We start from the raw sequence: 19,404 nt of genomic DNA, 5'->3' as shown, positions 1-19,404 counted from the left end.
AAGCTCTTTGCGGGAAAGGGTTTTGACAAAGTTCCTCTATGGGGGGAAGAAAAATGGAAGTAAAAAAGTGTCGAAATGGGGGTCTTTGGACACGTTCCCGTTTTTCAGTTCCAACCCACTTTTTCCTTCCACAATGAAATGAAGCTATAACAAACATATTTAAAAAATGAAAAGGTCAGAATGGAACTGGTTTGAAATGATTGAAACAGCCTTTTTTACTGATCTGAGCCAAAAAATCTGGGGGGTATTTTTGGTTCACAAAAATGTGGCGATTGCATCCTGAGTCAGAACGGGAAACATTTTCAAAATCTCAAACGTTCTTGCTGGGAATTTCTGCCCAGCTCCAACTGTGCAAAGGGTTGTACGTACACATGGTAGGAGCCCCTCCCTACCCTGAAGATTTCACTGTGTGACTAGACAAGAAACAGGTAGCACTGTTCTCCTGATGTTATAGCCAAGGATCTGAGGCTCAGAGAGAGTCAGTGAAATGCTTAAGGTCACACCAGCAGGCTGTGGCAGAGCTAGGAATTGAACCTGGATTGCCTGAGCCTAACTGCACCATCTTTTCTCCCATTCGGTCCTTGGCCCCTCTTCCCCAGTCCTGTGCTCAGACTGGCAAATGTCGCCCTGGGTGTGTGGTATTATGAAGAATTAGATTCACAGAGTTCATACTGCGATGTTCCAAATGGATTCCAGATGGACAATTAAGCTATATTTTGTCCTCGTTTGCCAACAATCTTCTTCCTAAAACTATCATTACTTATGAGGCTAAATCACAATTTCCTTTCAGTCCTGCAGGGCGATAAATCTTTTTACATTTTTAAAAAATATTTGATCTCTTAAGTGAAATGCATCTGAGCACAGTACAGAACACAGTGTATATAATTAGCCCATAGGATGTGCTCCATATTCACAAACTTAAAAGCCGATGATGGGCACTCTGCTTCTCTCACACATGCACGTGCCTTAGCTGATATTAACCTTAGCATGTTAAAAAACTGCATTATAAACAGATCGACGTGAAAATGATGAGAGATAGTTGACACAGGACCTTCATGAAGTGATTGGTCTTCACCAAAGGGAATCCTATACAATTCCTACCAATGGGGGAAAATACACTTATCATAGAATCTCAGGGTTGGAAGGGACCTCAGGAGGTCATCTAGTCCAACCCCCTGCTCAAAGCAGGACCAAACCCAACTAAATCATCCCAGCCAGGGCTTTGTCAAGCCTGACCTTAAAAACCTCTAAGGAAGGAGATTCCACTATCTCCCTAGGTAACCCATTCCAGTTCTTCACCACCCTACTAGTGAAAAAGTTTTTCCTAATATCCAACCTAAACCTCCCCCTCTGCAACTTGAGACCATTACTCCTTGTTCTGTCATCTTCTACCACTGAGAACAGTCTAGATCCATCCTCTTTGGAACCCCCTTTCAGGTAGTTGAAAGCAGCTATCAAACCCCCCTCATTCTTCTCTTCTGCAGACTAAACAATCCCAGTTCCCTCAGCCTCTCCTCATAAGTCATGTGCTCCAGCCCCCTAATCATTTTTGTTGCCCTCCGCTGGACTCTCTCCAATTTATCCACATCCTTCTTGTAGTGTGGGGCCCAAAACTGGACACAGTACTCCAAATGAGGCCTCACCAGTGCTGAGTAGAGGGGAATGATCACATCCCTCGATCAGCTGGAAATGCCCCTACTTATACAACCCAAAATGCCATTAGCCTTCTTGGCAACAAGGGCACACTGTTGACTCATATTCAGCTTTTCGTCCACCGTAACCCCTAGGTCCTTTTCTGCAGAACTGCTGCCCAGCCATTCGGTCCCTAGTCTGTAGCAGTGCATGGGATTCTTCCGTCCTAAGTGCAGGACTCTGCACTTGTCCTTGTTGAAGCTCATCATATTTCTTTTGGACCAATCCTCTAATTTGTCTAGATCCCTCTGTATCCTAGCCCTACCCTCCAGCGTATCAACCACTCCTCCCAGTTTAGTGTCATCTGCAAACTTGCTAAGGGTGCAGTCCACACCATCCTCCAGATCGTTAATGAAGATATTGAATAAAACTTGTCCAACTAGTTCACTGTATGGATGAATCCTTTACATTAAAAAACCCTAAGTTAAATTAACATTAAAGTTGTACAGTGAAGCACTCAAATACTTAGGAAAATGGCCATTTATATGGGCTGAAGAGACATATTATTTGTGGGGCACTAAATAAGAGTGGCTCTTTTTCAAAAGCCTCAGTTCTGAGGACCTTCCAGACAGTAACACTGTGCTGAACTAAACCTGTGCAGATTTTCTTTATTCCACTTTCTCCTCCAAACACCTTTCCTTGGGGCAACACTTCTGCATCAGACTAATTCTCCACATTATGATACTTCATGTCCTGATTTCCAGACAATGCCGACTAATGGATTTTTGCATTAGTAGCTAGTATCAGGAAATCTACTACCAAAAGGTTAATGTAAATCCATTAGTTCTTTTTTTATTTGTTAGTTCAAGACAACCAATTTCTGTAAATTCATGAGGACTGAAAAGGGCATGAAGCTCTTGAAATCCTGTATCTGAGATGCGTTTGTGCTATTAATGTTGCTCTGATTAAATATTGTGGATGAAGCTTGATTCATTCACTACACCTTAAGTAGTGTGGTCTCTGCTTTCTGAGACACTAGTCTCAACAATAAAAACGTCTATTGTGTAGATCTTTGAGATTTCATGTCTCCCTGGCATAGATCCCACTGGGAATGACTTTCTAGCTCACATAGGTCCTGGATCCCATGAGAAGCAGTGATTTCACCCATTTAAGTGTATCCCAGTTACATTCCCAGTATGTTGAAGAGAAGACAACCCCAGAAGAAATAACATAGCTTTTCCCACCCCATTCTATGGCCTACGTTGTACGGAAGGTCGGGCAAAATGATATAATACTGTGGCTCTCAATCTTTCCAGACTACTGTACCCCTTTCAGGAGTCTGATTGGTCTTGCGTTTCACCTAATTTAAAAATGACTTGCTTACAAAATCAGATATACCAATATAAAAGTGTCACAACCCCACTATTACTGAACATTTGCTTACGTTCATATAATTGTAAAATAAATAAATTGGAATATTACTCTTGTACTTACATTTCAGTATATAGAGCAGTATAAACAAGTAATTACGTGAAATTTTAGGCTGTACTGACTTCGAAAGTGCTATTTAGGTAGCCTGCAGGGCTGGCTCTAGGCACCAGCATCCCAAGCATGTGCTTGGGGCGGCTCTTTTCAAGGAGCGGCACTTCGGCCTTTTCTTTTTTTTTCTTTTTTTTTGCTTTTGCTTGGGGTTGCAAAAAACCTGGAGCTGGCCCTGGTAGCCTGTTGTAAAACTAGGCAAATATCTAGCTGAGTTGCTGTATCCCCTGGAAGAGCTCTGCGTACCCCCCAGGGTATGCATATCCCTGTCTGAGAACCACTGATACAGGGCCACCCAGAGGATTCAGCGGGCCTGGGGCAAAGCAGTTTCGGGGACTCCTTCCATAAGAAAAAGTTTCAATACTCTAGGATACTATATTCTCATGGGGGCCCCTGCAGGGCCCAGGGCCTGGGGCGAATTGCCCCCCTTGGCCCCCCCTCCCTCTCCCCCGGGTGGCCCTGCACTGATATAATGGATTTAAAACCTATTATGCGAATGGCCACACCCACCAAGCCACCGAGACAATGTACCAGAACTGTGTATAATTTGATGTGGTCTTTTAGTACATTTCATGAAAAGTTGTTTGCTCTCATCAGTGGCTCACTGTATTGGGCTTTGTATTTATGATTCACCAAATCTGAGATGTGCCCTAATCCAACTCCCAGACTTCAAACCCACAGAAGTGTGAAAGGTCAGGAATATTAGCATCTACAGGCTAATTAAGCTAGTGTAGCACTATATAGCTTTATCAGTGCTTAAGGCTTCATTCTGGAAGGTGTTGAATGCAATGTCCCTGCTACCCCAATGTTGCTTAACACTAAGCACATGCTTAAGTACTTTGCCATATTAGGGATGGCGTGTTCACATAAAAAATTACTTGGCACTTTAATTCTACCTTAATGATTCCTCAATCTATATTTTTCAATTGCCCGTAATCTAACAATGATCTTTAAAATAAAAAAAATATATTTACCTATCTCATAGAGATGGAAGGGACCCCGAAAGGTCATTGAGTCCATCCCCCTTCCTTCACTAGCAGGACCAAGGACTGATTTTGCCCCAGATCCCTAAGTGGCCCCCTCAAGGATTAAACTCACAACCCTGGGTTTAGCAGGCCAATGCTCTTTGGAGCAGTTTACCAACAAAGAAATCATTCGATAACATTCATATCCTTCCTTATGTCAGGTATCCAAAAGTCCGTAACCCAACAGTTACTGGAGAGTTAAAGTTTGATTTTTAGCTTCTGGAACTTATTATACTGTAATGATCATTATTTTTCTGCTTGAAAGATGTGTGGCTCATGACCTGGTGAATCCCACAGCATGTTCTTGAATTTCATCCCCACAGCAGCAGATTTCAGAGAAGCAGCACAGTAGCACTTTGTACCTCTGCACAGTTGGGTGTGTAATATCTATTTCATCTAGTAACCTCTTCTATGTGCTGGTGATGGAGGAATAAAGTACTCCCAGTTGTACGTCATCAGCTGGTAATTCCCAAGATTCGAGCAATACCACCTATCTGGAATGGTTTGCTCATGAAATGATTGTGTTAATTTATATGGCATTTATTTAGTTCCTGCACATTTTGTGGGTATATTATTTAATATAACATAGGGTAGATGTGATGGATAAAATAACAGATTTGAAAAACAACCCCAGTGTCATTCAAATATATGACAAGACATTGAAAAAGAACTCTTTATTCTCTTCCTATCCTGTCCATCACTCCTTTTTTTGTATGTCATATTTCTCCTTCCCTTGTCTTTTATCCTTCTCTTCTACTCCTCCAGGTCGTCTCCCATCCTGTCCATATTTCCTTCAGCCTGATAATTTTACCGTATGACCCTCAAAGTGCCTCTCCCACTATTAGGGATGGGGCAGAGAGGAGTAACCTCGCATTTTCCTTTAGAAGAAGATCACCTTTGGTTTTGATTTCTGATCCCTGCATTAATAAGAGTTGCACACAGCATACTGAAAAGGTCAAGAGCAGTGCCGCATACCTCCATAATACACCCAATGAGCAGTAACAGTAGGAGACATTAACGTTCGAACACACCATTCCTATGACAAAAACAAACAAATAAACATAAATAAGAATGGAAAACGTCATAAAATGAAGCCACTCTTCATGACAAATGTTGTTATGAAAATAGAGACATGGGACCAAAGGCATTATAATGTTCACAACGCAGTGTGACACACGCCTTGTATTAACAATGCGTGCCATGAAAGAAACAAAAGGCATTTCTCTTTTGTCCTCCCCCACTCACAGAGCCTCTGGATGAGCCTCACTAATGACTAGGAGACACCTTGCAAATGACTGATTTTTTGTGAATTACACCCTGGTCTTGCACTGTTACGTCAATGGGAGTTTTACTGATGACTTCAACCGGACCAGGAGCAGACTGTGGGTAAAATTCTCACAGTGCAGAGGCCAACACAAAGTGTATGCACTGCTTAAATCCCATTTAAAGCCTCAAAATATGTCTTGATGGGATGCAAAGCCCAAGCACTGGATCTCTGTAGTGGGTGATACATTCTGCCCTACATGACTAGCTAGGGTCTAGTGGGCAGGACATGTCATATGGCTTAAGTTCTATTCCCAACTCTGTCACTGGCCTCTTGTATGACCTTGGGCATGTCTCTTTGCCTCTGTTTCGCCTGCTAGACTTTGTCTGTTTGTAAACTCTCCAGGGCAGGGATTGTCTCTTTCTATGTGGTCTGACAGTGCTTTTCAGGATGGGCTCCTCCATCTCGGTTAGGGTGACTGTAATTCCCGTAACAATTAAAAAAAAGAATCCAGGCTAACGTACCTCACAATGTATTCTGTTCCTTTGTTTTGACTGTTGCAGCTTACTGTTAATGATTCATGGTAATACCGCAGAGCATCAGAAAAAAGATAAACAATATTTTATGCAGTCGTAGTCCTAGGAAGTTTCACAACAGGATTCAGCTCTGAGAGCTTTAACGAGAAGAGAGGCAAGACTATCAATTATATGAATTGTAGTAACATAGCACATGGGAGCTTTAATAATGGGCCAAGATCCCATTGCCTCTGGCCCCTTTCAGATGTAGAACACAAGGCAGCCCATGCCCCAAACAGCTTTTCAGTTCCACCAGTCACAGTTTGTCCTGTGCACCGTGTTGGTTAGTTACATGAGTCATCCAATCAGATAACAGCCATTAAAACCAGGCACCACAGCACAACGTTCGGGGCCCATTGCAGATGTTGTCAATTAAGTTTTGTCAGATGACTCCCCTAAGAGGCTTGGGCAAGTGGTATTTAAGTGGGGCATGGTCCTTGTTTTGCCTGAATTTCATCCGGAAACAAGTCCCAAATAATTGCAAAGACTGAATACATTTGATAATTTGGTGACCTGTTTTCAAATGGAAGAATAAAGGCAATAGCTTATTTGTTGCAATTTTCTCAGGCAGCTCTTGAAACCATGGAAGAATGTGACCCTTTACAACGACCTCATGGTTGTTATCTTCTCTATCTTCAATGCACATGACCAAAGCGGGCTCCATAACTAGTTGCTTGATATTTTATATGCTTCAGAAACCTCCCAAGTCTGGCACACAAAACATAGGTGACCCAAGAATCTACGGAGGCTAAGGCACTGGGAGAACTTGAATTACAAGTTAGTCACTCTCACTTCCAAATAAATCACTGTGTGAAAGCTTTATGTCTTCAGCGCTTACTGTATTAATTTTATGCATGAGTGCTTTTTTTCTTTTTTTGCCATGTGAAATATATCACTAGCCTACTAGAGCAAAATATCATTAGATCTGAAAAGGGATTTGGTCACTTACACATTGTCACCGAGGATCATTGCACATAGATTATGTAGGGCTGTACTGTGCAATTTTTCTTGTGTTTATTAAGTGATTATAAATGTTGAGCAGAATGCCTTAAGGGAACATTTAACGTCTGTTACTGGTGTGACATTTCGTTTAAAAAAATTACCCACCTGGGGCGGGATGTGGCTGCCAGGCTTTGCTCAAAGGGATGTTTTGTGAGCAGGCGGCTATAGCCTCTTCTGGCCTGTATAAGCAGATCTCCTTTGCGTTCCTATGTTTTCTCTGTTGTTCTCATGCATCTTACTGGAAGGTGGCACAGTCTAGTTTTTAGAGACCAGAACTAGACATGAGGGCATCTGAGTTGTCGCTTAGGTTTTTAGCAAAGGGGCCTTTGGTTTTGGGAGTCTCCCTTTTTAGATGTCCAGCTAGACTTGATTTTCCAGCATGCTGAGCACCCAGAGCTTCTGTTGGTTTCAGTGGGTATCAGGGTACAAGGATGGGCCAGAAAAGTGCTATATAAATATGAAGTCGTAGTATTTCCCTTGGCGTATTCACCCTAGTATATGTACTTGCACCCAAGGAGGAGGAAAAGAGTATTTATACAGTGTGTGTGCTTTCACCTGGTGTGCAGATATCTTCTGCCTACCATCTACTCCTCTCTCTATGGGAGTCAGCAGGGACCTTTCGTTGGGACTCTCCCCATCCATGATACCGCCCCCCCCAAGCCCAAAACAGGTGTTGTGCTCATGTAAGCTGCCTTCTCTTAAGGAAGATGGCTCCACTCCCAACAACCAGGGTTAGGTTCCTGTATCAAAGAGAAGAAATGGAGGTTTCTCACAGCCCAACCCTTCCCTCCCACAGTGAAGAGGCCTGGCCTATTCCTCCCCATCTCGTGATGAGGAGAAGGAGAAAAAGCGTTGGCCTCTTGTCTTCCGAACCTTTTCCTCCACAGCGTTTGCAAGTGAGGACAGTGCGTTCTTCCCTGATCTGTGTGCCCCCAGCACGGGCTGCTCTAGAGCTGCCCACAAAGTGACTGGCAATAGGGTCAGGATAACTTTCCTTGTACAATTTGCTGGTGGTTGTGAACGGAGACAGTATTGATATCCCAGACAAGAGGTGAATCACAGCCATGCTCCTACTTGCGGCTGAGGCGTCTAGTAGTAGCAACGGGGCGGGGGGGGGACATTTGCTGAGTTCTTTGTTCCCTAAAAGTCAGCAGGAACTAGAAGTGCTCTGAAGACAGCAGCTGTCATGAAGCCCTTGCTCAGACTGAGAAGGACCAATGTCTAGACAGAAGGTTGCTGGGAAATGGGGCCTTTGATGGCCCATGAAGTTAAGTAAACAAGGCAAAATGGAGGAGTCTTAGATATCAACACCCTGCTCTCTCCTTTACCCCCCAAACCCCAAAACAATGAGTATCTTAACTGTTTAATTCCAACCTTCACAGTACATCCCATAGCTCACCCGAGTACACAATAGGCATCATAATACTATGCACTTCTTTGACCTTTTCTCAGCCATTAACTAAGCTCTGTGAGTTTGGTAAGGTGGCTAACTAGCAGGCGGCTAATGGCAGCCCGGAGGTTACTGTAACTTGCCCATGATCACATGGTATCACTTAGTATTGGAGCTTGGAAGGGAACCCAGGAGTCCTGTTTCCTACTGCTCTGATCTCATACTGAATCACATTCTTTTCCCTGGGCTCGGGGAGGAAAAGCAAGGATGACTAGGATGTGTCAAAGAGAATTGCTTCTAAAAGGCACTACTCTCAGGGTACGTCCATACTACCCACTCGGGTCGGCGGGTAGCGATCGACTTCTCGGAGTTCGATATATCGCGTCTCATCTAGACGCGATATATCGAACTCCGAACGCGCTCCCGTCGACTCCGGAACTACACCACTGCGAACGGCGGTGGCAGAGTCGACGGGGGAGCCGCGGACTTCGATTCCGCGGCGTCTGGATGGGTAAGTAGTTCGAACTAAGGTAGTTCGAGTTCAGCTACGCTATTCGCGTAGCTGAACTTGCGTACCTTAGTTCGACCCCCCCTAGTGTAGACCAGGCCTCAGAGTGGTTCGCCTTGTTGCTTGTACTCTTTGAACAAAAGAAGCTACTGTATCCTACTCCACCAGATGATGAGTCAGAAGCTGTGATTATTTACCCCAGCTTTGCTACAAATGTGCTGTTGTGATCTTTGGCAAATCAGTTAAACTCTCTCAGCCAGATTTTCAAAAGAGCTCAGCTCCTATTTTGGTGCCCAAATCAGTAGTCAGTTTTTCAGAAAAGGTCTTCTGCTCTTTTGAAAAATCTGGTCCTGGCTCCCTGGGAGTTGTTGGGCCCTGCGCTCTTTGGAAAAGCTGGCTCCAAACCATGAGTGCTCAGCACTTGAAAATCTGGTGTTTTGTTCCTCAATATCCCCATCTGTAAAATGGAATAAAAATGGTTGTCCACATTTGTAAAATGCTCTGAGATCCAGGGATTTTTTAAAAAATTACCATTTAGCAGTTCAAAAGTGAAGTGTCTGTGATTTATTAATCAAAAAGACTACAGAGAAGGGAAAATATATGATGTGTTATTTGTAGAAAGTAAACAATCTGAATAAACTACCTGCCAGAAGAAACCAAGTAATATAAAGATATAACGTTGTTGTGAGATGGTTTATAATATATGCACCATGAACCATGAGAAATGAAGCACAAGTGATTTGTGACCAAGCTTGTAAAAAAAAAAAAATTCCCTGTATTACATGGTTGCATATTTGTTACTTTTATTAGTTTTATAATATATGGCCGGACCATTTTGCTTGCAAATCACTTTTGTTTAACACTGCATTTTCCTCCCCAAAGTGAGCTTTTCCTATCAGTTATATGAAACACAGTTCCCTGCAAATGGCTAATCCTTGAACTTTATTAATGCCGCTTCTTCTTGTAAATGATCTGCATTAGCCCACATAATAAAGCTCTTGTTTTGCTATTATGTATCCACCTTATCTCATGGGCTTTCCATAGCAGAGGAAGGATGAAAAATCTGTTAATAAAAATAATAATAATCCAAACCATAATATGTTGCATCAATAGTAATGTGATTTTTATACCAGCTGCTGCTCTTTGGGAATTTTCAGAGGCCACATACTAATTTAATAATAATCTAACTCAGTCCATATTTTGATGTGATCTATCATATCAATATTGAATTTTCAGCCCTAATCATTTTGATGGATATGATGCACCAGAATAACTATAGTCTACAGAAAACGACTGGGGTTACATCCACATCCTAGCATTTTGATCAGGACACAGTTTTTTTTTAGGTTTGTGTCTCAGCTCGACATATGTTATTTATCACCAATGTATATAAGAAATTAAGCATTAGGATATTGTAACATTTCTGCTTGTAAGTAATTCAGTTGTAGAAAATGGAATATTAACATATGACCTGTAGAAACAGGTTCTTCAGGTGAAGATTCTTAGCATTGCTTCTATTGAATTTAAGAGTCCACGCCTGCCCCCACTGAAATCAATGCCAGACCTGGCCCTAAAAATCTGATATTATCCGAGGTACCTGTGAGCCTCATTAACTTTCGTGCCGTTACGTCTGTTCCCCAGGCCCTGTAGCCGTATGAAAGAACATTTTCCTACTTTCTTGTTTTCTAAAATGCTCAATTTCTTTTCTCTCCCTGAACCCAGCTCCCACATGATAGCTTCCTCCTAACAGAGCCTTTAGTAGCCTTTAATGAGAAGAGAGAGGCTGTGACAGCTCCAGCTTCTGCTACAGCAGAGCCCCAGAATTGCTGACCATTGATCCCACTGTATGCATTGGCTTGAGAGTGAAAGTAATTTCCTCCTTTTGATGTCCTTGGGCTTCATAGAGATGGAAAAGCTCTGCCGATGTATTATAGTCCAATGCCTGTTTTTATTCCAGCTCAAAAAACGTGACACGGAGTACTAAAGAGCCCCAGTTATACGGTGAACCTGCTTAAATGAACAGGTGAGTAATAAAACATGTAACGAATCAACCTGCTGCACACATCAATTCCGATAAATCCTGTTACACAACAGAAAATGTATCAAATAACGAAAAAGGATAATCTGACCCTGATAAATGCCTGTCGTGTAATAATTGGTGCCAAGACTATGCATGCAGTGAAACTCTTACACATTTAATTCCAGGTGAAAGAATTGAGTTCACATAGGAATGTGTTCTCTGTACCTCCAGCAATGCATTCAATCATTTTCTCTTGTATAAGGAGATTTAAACAAATCAGCTTTGTTTGTTCTAGCAGACAAGGAACCAATGTGTACTAAACAGACTGACAGTAAGCACCTGCTTAACTTGTAGTGTCACTCATCCCATTGGAATGTATAAAATTAAGCAAGAGCTCGATCCTGAATGCTGAATGATGTGGCCTGCTTCAGTGAAGCACTTAAGTTTGTGACCAGCTTTAAGCATGCAAGTAGCCCCATTAGCTTTAATGGGATCACATATGTGTTTAAAGTTAAGTGTGTGCTTTGCTGGAGAGGGCCAGAATGGCCAGCACCTTGCAGGATGCCAGCCCCAGAGTTTGCAGGATAGGTGCTGAAGTCAGTAAGGCCCAGATATTGAAAGGTATTTAGACACCTAGTTCCCTTTGATTGCTAGTGACTTAGATGGCTACGTGCCATTTTCAAAAGTGCTAGGCACTTAGGATCCTAAGTCCCATTGGCTTTCAGAGTCTGGCCCTGCCACAGCTGTGCAAGGAAATACTACCCCAGCTTGAGATGCAGGTACAGTGCACATTTACAAAACAACCTAGAACAGGCTGGGTGACTCTCAGCACTGGGCACATGAGACTGCAGCTGATCATCACCGGGACATAAAGGGTCACATTTTCAATAGTGGCTACTGCTGTGGGATGGCTGAGGGGTTGGAAACTCAGTTTGTGACACTCTGGGCCTGGTTCCCAGAGTGGCTCAACCCTGGAAGGTCCAGCGAGTGAGCACTCAGCAGGTGCCATTTCGACCATACTCACTCAAGTGTAACATGTCGCCTGCATCGCCTCAGGAGCAACCCAACGGTGTTCGTGCTCCTATCTGAATGCTTCACCAGCTCAGCCATTTTACAATGGCCAAATTTGGCTTGCTCAACATGGCTCATGTTAGGAGACTACATCTACTAACCTCAGACAGTGTCTATTGCCCAATAAGCCACCTTACTGCTCCCTTTTCTCAACATGTTTGAGCCCTTTCCTATGCCTATGGAGGGAACCTAGGGTGAGAGACTTCCTGTTGCTCTAGCAAGAAGAGACATCAAAACTCAAGCCAACTGTTAAAGCCAAGATTTTCAAAAGCAACTAGGGACTTTGGGTGCCTCAATTTTGGGGTGTCCAACGTAAGAGGCCATAGAGAGGCCTGCTGTTCAGAAAGTTCTGAGCATACACCCTTTTTTTTGCCACCCCTCCGCCTACAGCCTCTACTCTAGCCTGTAGGTTGGAGCACTGGTCACAGCTGTCTGCCTGACGTGTGTGTGGTGGAAAGTTTGGGTTCCATATCAACCTGGTTACCTTGACTTGTCCCTGGTTGACCCACATTATGCCCTCTCTGATGGTCTCTATGAACCCACCCCTCATCCATGAGTGGCCATTCCACCTACAGTCCTACTAAGGTGATGCTGAGCTCCTTGCCCTTCCACTTTGCAAAACCTTGGTTTATAACTAAGATAGCGCAGCGCTGATGCCATTTTTGTCTGAATCGGAGCCTGCCATTTTCCTTGTAAATGATGCTGGCCGAACACTGGCTATAAAACCCATTTGTAAATGTTGTTACCTTCTTATCAAGGCATCCAGCCCTCCTTCAATATATTGTTGTCGACATTACCAGTATAAGCAGCGTGTTTCAGGATAGATTAGTGATGCTGTGTGGGCCGAGCTACTCTGTGGGGCTTCACACCCTGATGGTAAATGTGCTTCTTTTTCAAAGGAAAAGGGGAGGGAAGGAAATCAATCATGCACTGCATTATTTGGCTAGCTATAAAATTAGCAAATGTCTACAGGACTTTAATAGTCCAGCACAGTAACCTTGAATCCAGTGGAAGTTAGGGGAAATTTAAAGACAACAATTATACATCTGCAACTGAAATAGGTCCCAGTGCACCCTTTTTACTCTCAAATTCCTCTCATGCCAATAAAATACCAGAAGATGCAATACAATGGAAAATTGGTTCTTTGGATATTATAGCATCTTGACTTAGAAGTGCTTTAACCTTGGCCTCATGCTTCCTGTGGGGCCTGTTGTCTCTGCTACATAAATACTGGCACTAGCAAGGAGCATGTTGCATTTCATCTTAGTAAAATTAAAAATGAAACCTTCACGATCCCATTGATTCTGGACATGTGCTATATACATTAGATTGAACTTAATGGACTGAAAAACGAGCATTTCACCACATATGGGAGAGAATTATTTGTTGCTCACATATTTATATTGGTCCCTCCCCGCTCCTTCAAAATACATATATACAGCTATGTGGGCAGACAAGCCAGAAACCATTCGATTAGCTTGCTATGACTCTGTGCCAACTCCATTTCAGATATATATATTTTTTTGCGACTGATGAGAAGTTCTCTTGGGACGTTCTTTGTCTCAAAAAGCTTCAATGGTAAAAAATAATGCAGAGGCAATACAGGAACAGAGTTGACATCCAGGGACCCCAGAAGGATTGTTATTATGACGCGAGCAGATGACGTTTGAATCCATCAAGCCATCTACATAGTAATAACAACCCGTTATTAAGACCAAGTTATTAATTATTAACGGTCCACTCTTAAAAACATTATTATTATTTTGCTTTGGAAGGGCTATAATCTATCATGTTTCAGTCAACCTCTAACTAATAAGGTTTAAGAAAAAAATTTCCAATGTTTAAGTTATCATATACCTACCTACTACTAGGTTTCTTGCACCTTCCGAATCAGCCAGTGATGACTACAGTAGGACATGCAGTTTGGAATTTCTTATGTTCTTAACGTGAACCTCACAGTAGGTGATGATTATTATAATCCAGTTCTATCATACTGCTCTAATGTCATAGCCTAGTAGCTTTGGTGAAGCGTGCCAACTTTTAAAATTCAAACTATTTATTTTCTATTGCACACGTTTTTTTTATAGGGACACTGTCAAGCCCCAGCATTGACCTACATTGTTCCCCCACCCGTTTGCCAAAGCCTATATAATTCTGTGACAAGGCTGCTTTTCAAAGCACACATAAGTCACTGCCAGGAAGCCCAGTCCTGGACAACCGTGAAATAATACTATGTATCAGCACAACTAAGGAACGGGTGGCATCAATATCAATCAGATACCATTCAAGCATTCATGGGGCGGGGGGCGTAAACAGAGAAGCAGTGTGTAACATTTTTTTTTTAAATTATGAAAAAAAATCCCTTGATAGTGGCCTTTTAAAGAACATAAGAACGGCCGTACCGGGTCAGACCAAAGGTCCATCTAGCCCAGTATCTGTCTACCGACAGTGGCCAATGCCAGGTGCCCCTGAGGGAGTGAACCTAACAGGCAATGATCAAGTGATCTCTCTCCTGCCATCCATCTCCATCCTCTGACGAACAGAGGCTAGGGACACCATTCTTACCCATCCTAGCTAATAGCCATTTATGGACTTAGCCACCATGAATTTATCCAGTTCCCTTTTAAACATTGTTATAGTCCCAGCCTTCACAACCTCCTCAGGTAAGGAGTTCCACAAGCTGACTGTGCGCTGCGTGAAGAACAACTTCCTTTTATTTGTTTTAAACCTGCTGCCTATTAATTTCATTTGGTGACCCCTAGTTCTTGTATTATGGGAATAAGTAAATTACTTTTCCTTATCCACTTTCTCGACATCACTCATGATTTTATATACCTCTACCATATCCCTCCTTAGTCTTCTCTTTTCCAAGCTGAAGAGTCCTAGTCTCTTTAATCTTTCCTCGTATGGGACCCTCTCCACACCCCTAATCATTTTAGTTGCTCTTTTCTGAACCTTTTCTAGTGCTAGAATATCTTTTTTGAGGTGAGGAGACCACATCTGTACCAGATTCCACATAGTTGAGGCACTTTTAATTAACTAAACATTTGCTATAATTGTGCTATTATGATTGAACTACCGGGCTATATTAGTGAAACAAATCTAAAGGCCAGACCCCGCTACCCCCAGCTCTCTTCTCAGTGCATCCCTATGAAGCAGTAAGGAGCCATTTTGATGGCAGGTTGACGTATTTAAATGGCAGCTGTTTGAAACATCTCAGAGATCCTAGCAGAGATGGGTCTGTGAGCAGAGTGCAGGGGAAATGAGCAAAGGTGTATTATAAAAGCAATTAAGCACATGCTTTGCATTATGACAGGTTTCAGAGTAGCAGCCGTGTTAGTCTGTATCCGCAAAAAGAACAGGAGTACTTGTGGCACCTTAAAGACTAACAAAGGAAAAAGGACACTAAACTGTCTAAACTGCTACATGGCACAAGGAGCCACAACAGTAGCTCCCTTAACCCACCCAACAATATTGTTAATCTTTCCTGCTATTCTCTTAGCCCAGCAGAAGAATCTGTCCTATCTCGGGGACTCTCCTTTTGTCCTTCCAGATCCACGAATATGATACAGTTCTGCGGTGACCTAGAATCCTACTTTCGCCGTCTCCGACTCAAAGAATACTTCCAACACACCTCTGAACTACATACTAACCCACAGAATCCTTCCTACCAACGCTATAATAAAAAGGATTCTGCATGGACTCCTCCTGAGGGTCGAAACAACAGACTGGACTTCTACATAGATTGCTTCCGTCACCGTGCACGGGCTGAAATTGTGGAAAAGCAACATCACTTACCCCACAACCTAAGCTGTGCTGAACACAACGCCATCAACAGCCTCAAGAACAACTCTGACATCATAATCAAACAGGCTGACAAAGGAGGTGCTGTCGTCATCATGAATAGGTCGGAATATGAACAAGAGGCTGCCAGGCAGCTCTCTAACTCCACATTCTACAAGCCATTACCCTCTGATCCCACTAATGATTACCAAAAGAAACTACACCATCTGCTCAAAAAACTCCCTGAGAAAGCACAGGAACAGATCTATTCAGACACATGCCCAGAACCCCGACCAGGTGTATTCTATTTGCTACCCAAGATCCATAAACCTGGAAATCCTGGACGCCCCATCATTTCAAGCATTGGCACTTTAACAGCAGGATTGTCTGGCTATGTGGACTCTCTCCTCCGGCCCTATGCTACCAGCACTCCCAGCTATCTTCGAGACACCACTGACTTCCTGAGGAAACTACAATCCATCGGTGATCTTCCAGAAAACACCATTCTGGCCACTATGGATGTGGAAGCCCTCTACACTAACATTCCACACAAAGATGGACTACAAGCCATCAGGAACAGTATCCCCGATAATATCACGGCTAACCTGGTGGCTGAACTTTGTGACTTTGTCCTCACCCACAACTATTTCACATTTGGGGACAATATATATCTTCAAGTCAGTGGCACTGCTATGGGTACCCGCATGGCCCCTCAGTATGCCAACATCTTTATGGCTGACTTAGAACAACGCTTCCTTAGCTCTTGTTCCCTAACGCCCCTACTCTACTTGCGCTACATTGATGACATCTTCATCATCTGGACTCATGGAAAAGAAACCCTCGAGGAATTCCACCGTGATTTTAACAATTTCCATCCCACCATCAACCTCAGCCTAGACCAATCCACACAAGCGGTCCATTTCCTAGACACTACTGTGCTAATAAACGATGGTCACATAAATACCACCCTATACCGGAAACCCACTGACCGCTATACTTACCTACATGCCTCCAGCTTCCATCCCGGACACACCACACGATCCATTGTCTACAGCCAAGCTCTAAGATACAACCGTATTTGCTCCAATCCCTCGGACAGAGATAAACACCTACAAGATCTCTATCAAGCATTCTTAAAACTACAATACCCACCTGCTGAAGTGAAAAAACAGATTGACAGAGCCAGAAGAGTACCCAGAAGCCACCTACTACAGGACAGGCCTAAAAAAAAAATAACAGAACGCCACTAGCCATCACCTACAGCCCCCAACTAAAACCTCTCCAGCGCATCATCAAGGATTTACAACCTATCCTTAAAGATGATCCCTCACTCTCACAGATCTTGGGAGACAGGCCAGTCCTCGCTTATAGACAGCCTCCCAACCTGAAGCAAATACTCACCAGCAACCGCACACCATACAACATAAACACTAACCCAGGAACCTATCCTTGCAACAAAGCCCGATGCCAGCTCTGTCCACATATCCATTCCAGTGACACCATCATAGGACCTAATCACATCAGGCATGCCATCAGGGGCTCGTACACCTGCACATCTACCAACGTGATATATGCCATCATGTGCCAGCAATGCCCCTCTGCCATGTACATTGGCCAAACTGGACAGTCTCTACAAAAGAATAAATGGACACAAATCTGACATCAGGAATCATAACATTCAAAAACCAGTGGGAGAACACTTCAACCTCTCTAACCACTCAGTGACAGACTTGAAGGTGGCAATTTTGCAACAAAAAAACTTCAAAAACAGACTCCAAAGAGAAACTGCTGAACTCGAATTAATATGCAAACTAGACACAATTACCTGTGGTCTAAACAAAGACTGGGAATGGTTGGGTCATTACATTAATTGAATCTATTTCCCTATGTTAAGTTCTCCTCACACCTTCTATGGGCCATCTTAATTATCACTTCAAACAGTTTTTTTCCTCCTGCTGACGATAGCTCATCTCAATTGATTAGACTCTTCCTGTTGGTATGCATACTTCCACCATTTCATGTTCTCTGTATGTATAAATATCTCCTGTCTGTGTGTTCCATTCTATGCATCCGAAGAAGTGAGCTGTAGCTCACGAAAGCTCATGCTTCAATAAATTTGTTAGTCTTTAAGGTGCCACAAGTACTCCTATGCTTTGCATTGTAATCCTGGTGTGACAGGACACGAATGCAGCCCATAGCACCTTACAAGCATCAGGATTACGAGGGTTTATACTGGGTTAGCCATGTCTAAAGTCCTCTTGCTCCCACCGCCTTTCTTTTAAGAAAAGGCACATGCGATTAAAACAAAATATCAACGAACCAACCACCATAAATGACTAGTGCAAAAATAAATGACCCACATAGACTCATGTGAGGTGGGCGTGTTCGGTTGGGAGTGGGTGGGGGGGTCAGGGTACATGTCATGACTTTTTCATGGCAGATAAGATTTTTCCCTGTTTTTTGTTGACCATTTAATCAGTAACTATCGCTGACCCTAGATAGCTTCATGGTCACATGCATATCAAGCTTGGTAAACCGGTCCCATCTGCAGCAGCCTGAAGTGGTTCCATTAGCTGGAACCTGTATTTACAGCTCCCTGGTGTTTATCATTGTCAGCCACTGGCTGGGCATGTGTTACTTCAGTCAGCCCACAAGCATTGTCAGCAGCATTCTTTGTCCCCTCAAGAAACAGGCAGCCAATGTGCTCGTTGGGTTTGTTTAGATGGTTGCTGTTCCTCAGGCGTGATAATGTCATATGACTATGTTGGGCAGAATTCAATTTTTTTATAATTTCGATGGCGAATATCTATTCTTTTAGGCCTTTTTTATTATTACCAATTTAAATGTTCACATTTGTGCAATATTATGGCCATTATTTCAATTTGTATTGATTTAAATGGTCACAGCTCTGGGGTACCAGACAATAATTATTTAATGACAGGAGACACTGAGATTCCAAAAGTTAAAGCTTTATAACCGTCAAAACAGAAACGGTCAACATCACATGCCAAACTATACAAAGACAATAGCCATAAATCAAACGCTCATACGTTCTCAGGCAGTTTTCTTACTTTGCTTAGCTGTAAACTTTGATTATTAGTGATGGAAATATTTTTTTGATCTGGTTGTGTGTGTGCCGTGAAAGCGATGTTTACTGACATTTACCAATAAAAATCAAATCCTTCCAAGCCTACGTATGACCTTGGTGCAGCCAGCATAGCTACTATCATCACAACCACATATGTTGCTACCCCTTTTTACTTGAACTCCAAGTCTCTCTCCCTTGGCACTCATAGCATTTTTCTGGTTCTACTTTCCTACGTTGTAGAGTCTTTTGTAATTTTTCCAGGGTTGATTGACTTTGGGTCCAGACGCTTGTTAGAGCATGGCACTAATTTTTGTTTAGTCTGTAGACTGGTGAGCCTAATAAAGCGCCATGAGATGCACTGCAATATTCTAACAACTGCATAGAGGGGCCCAAATTGTATTGTTTCGCATACCACTTTCTTTAAAGAATTTATGTTAGAAATAACATATGCAAATTTCTTCTTTTATGCAAATTTATTTTAGGCCTTCATAGGACAACATAAGTAAT

General features: G+C 42.8%; 1 protein-coding gene and 1 long non-coding RNA gene across 2 annotated transcripts in view; one reads left to right on the top strand and one right to left on the bottom strand.

Moving 5' to 3' along the window:
- The window catches only part of VWC2L (von Willebrand factor C domain containing 2 like), a 132,949-nt gene that overhangs the window by 14,040 nt on the left and 99,505 nt on the right, over nucleotides 1–19,404 (bottom strand). The gene's annotated exons all lie outside the window — the stretch shown is intronic.
- The window catches only part of LOC123378612, a 31,840-nt gene that overhangs the window by 5,620 nt on the left and 6,816 nt on the right, over nucleotides 1–19,404 (top strand). The window contains exon 2 of the long non-coding RNA XR_006582673.1: nucleotides 10,893–10,958. This is a non-coding gene — a long non-coding RNA (uncharacterized LOC123378612). The remainder of the gene's footprint in view (nucleotides 1–10,892; nucleotides 10,959–19,404) is intronic.

The sequence above is a fragment of the Mauremys mutica genome, chromosome 10 (genome assembly GCF_020497125.1).
Source record: "Mauremys mutica isolate MM-2020 ecotype Southern chromosome 10, ASM2049712v1, whole genome shotgun sequence".
NCBI lineage: Eukaryota > Metazoa > Chordata > Testudines > Geoemydidae > Mauremys > Mauremys mutica.
The sequence above is the reverse complement of the archived record's forward strand: the minus strand, read 5'-3'. Positions and strand labels throughout refer to the sequence as shown.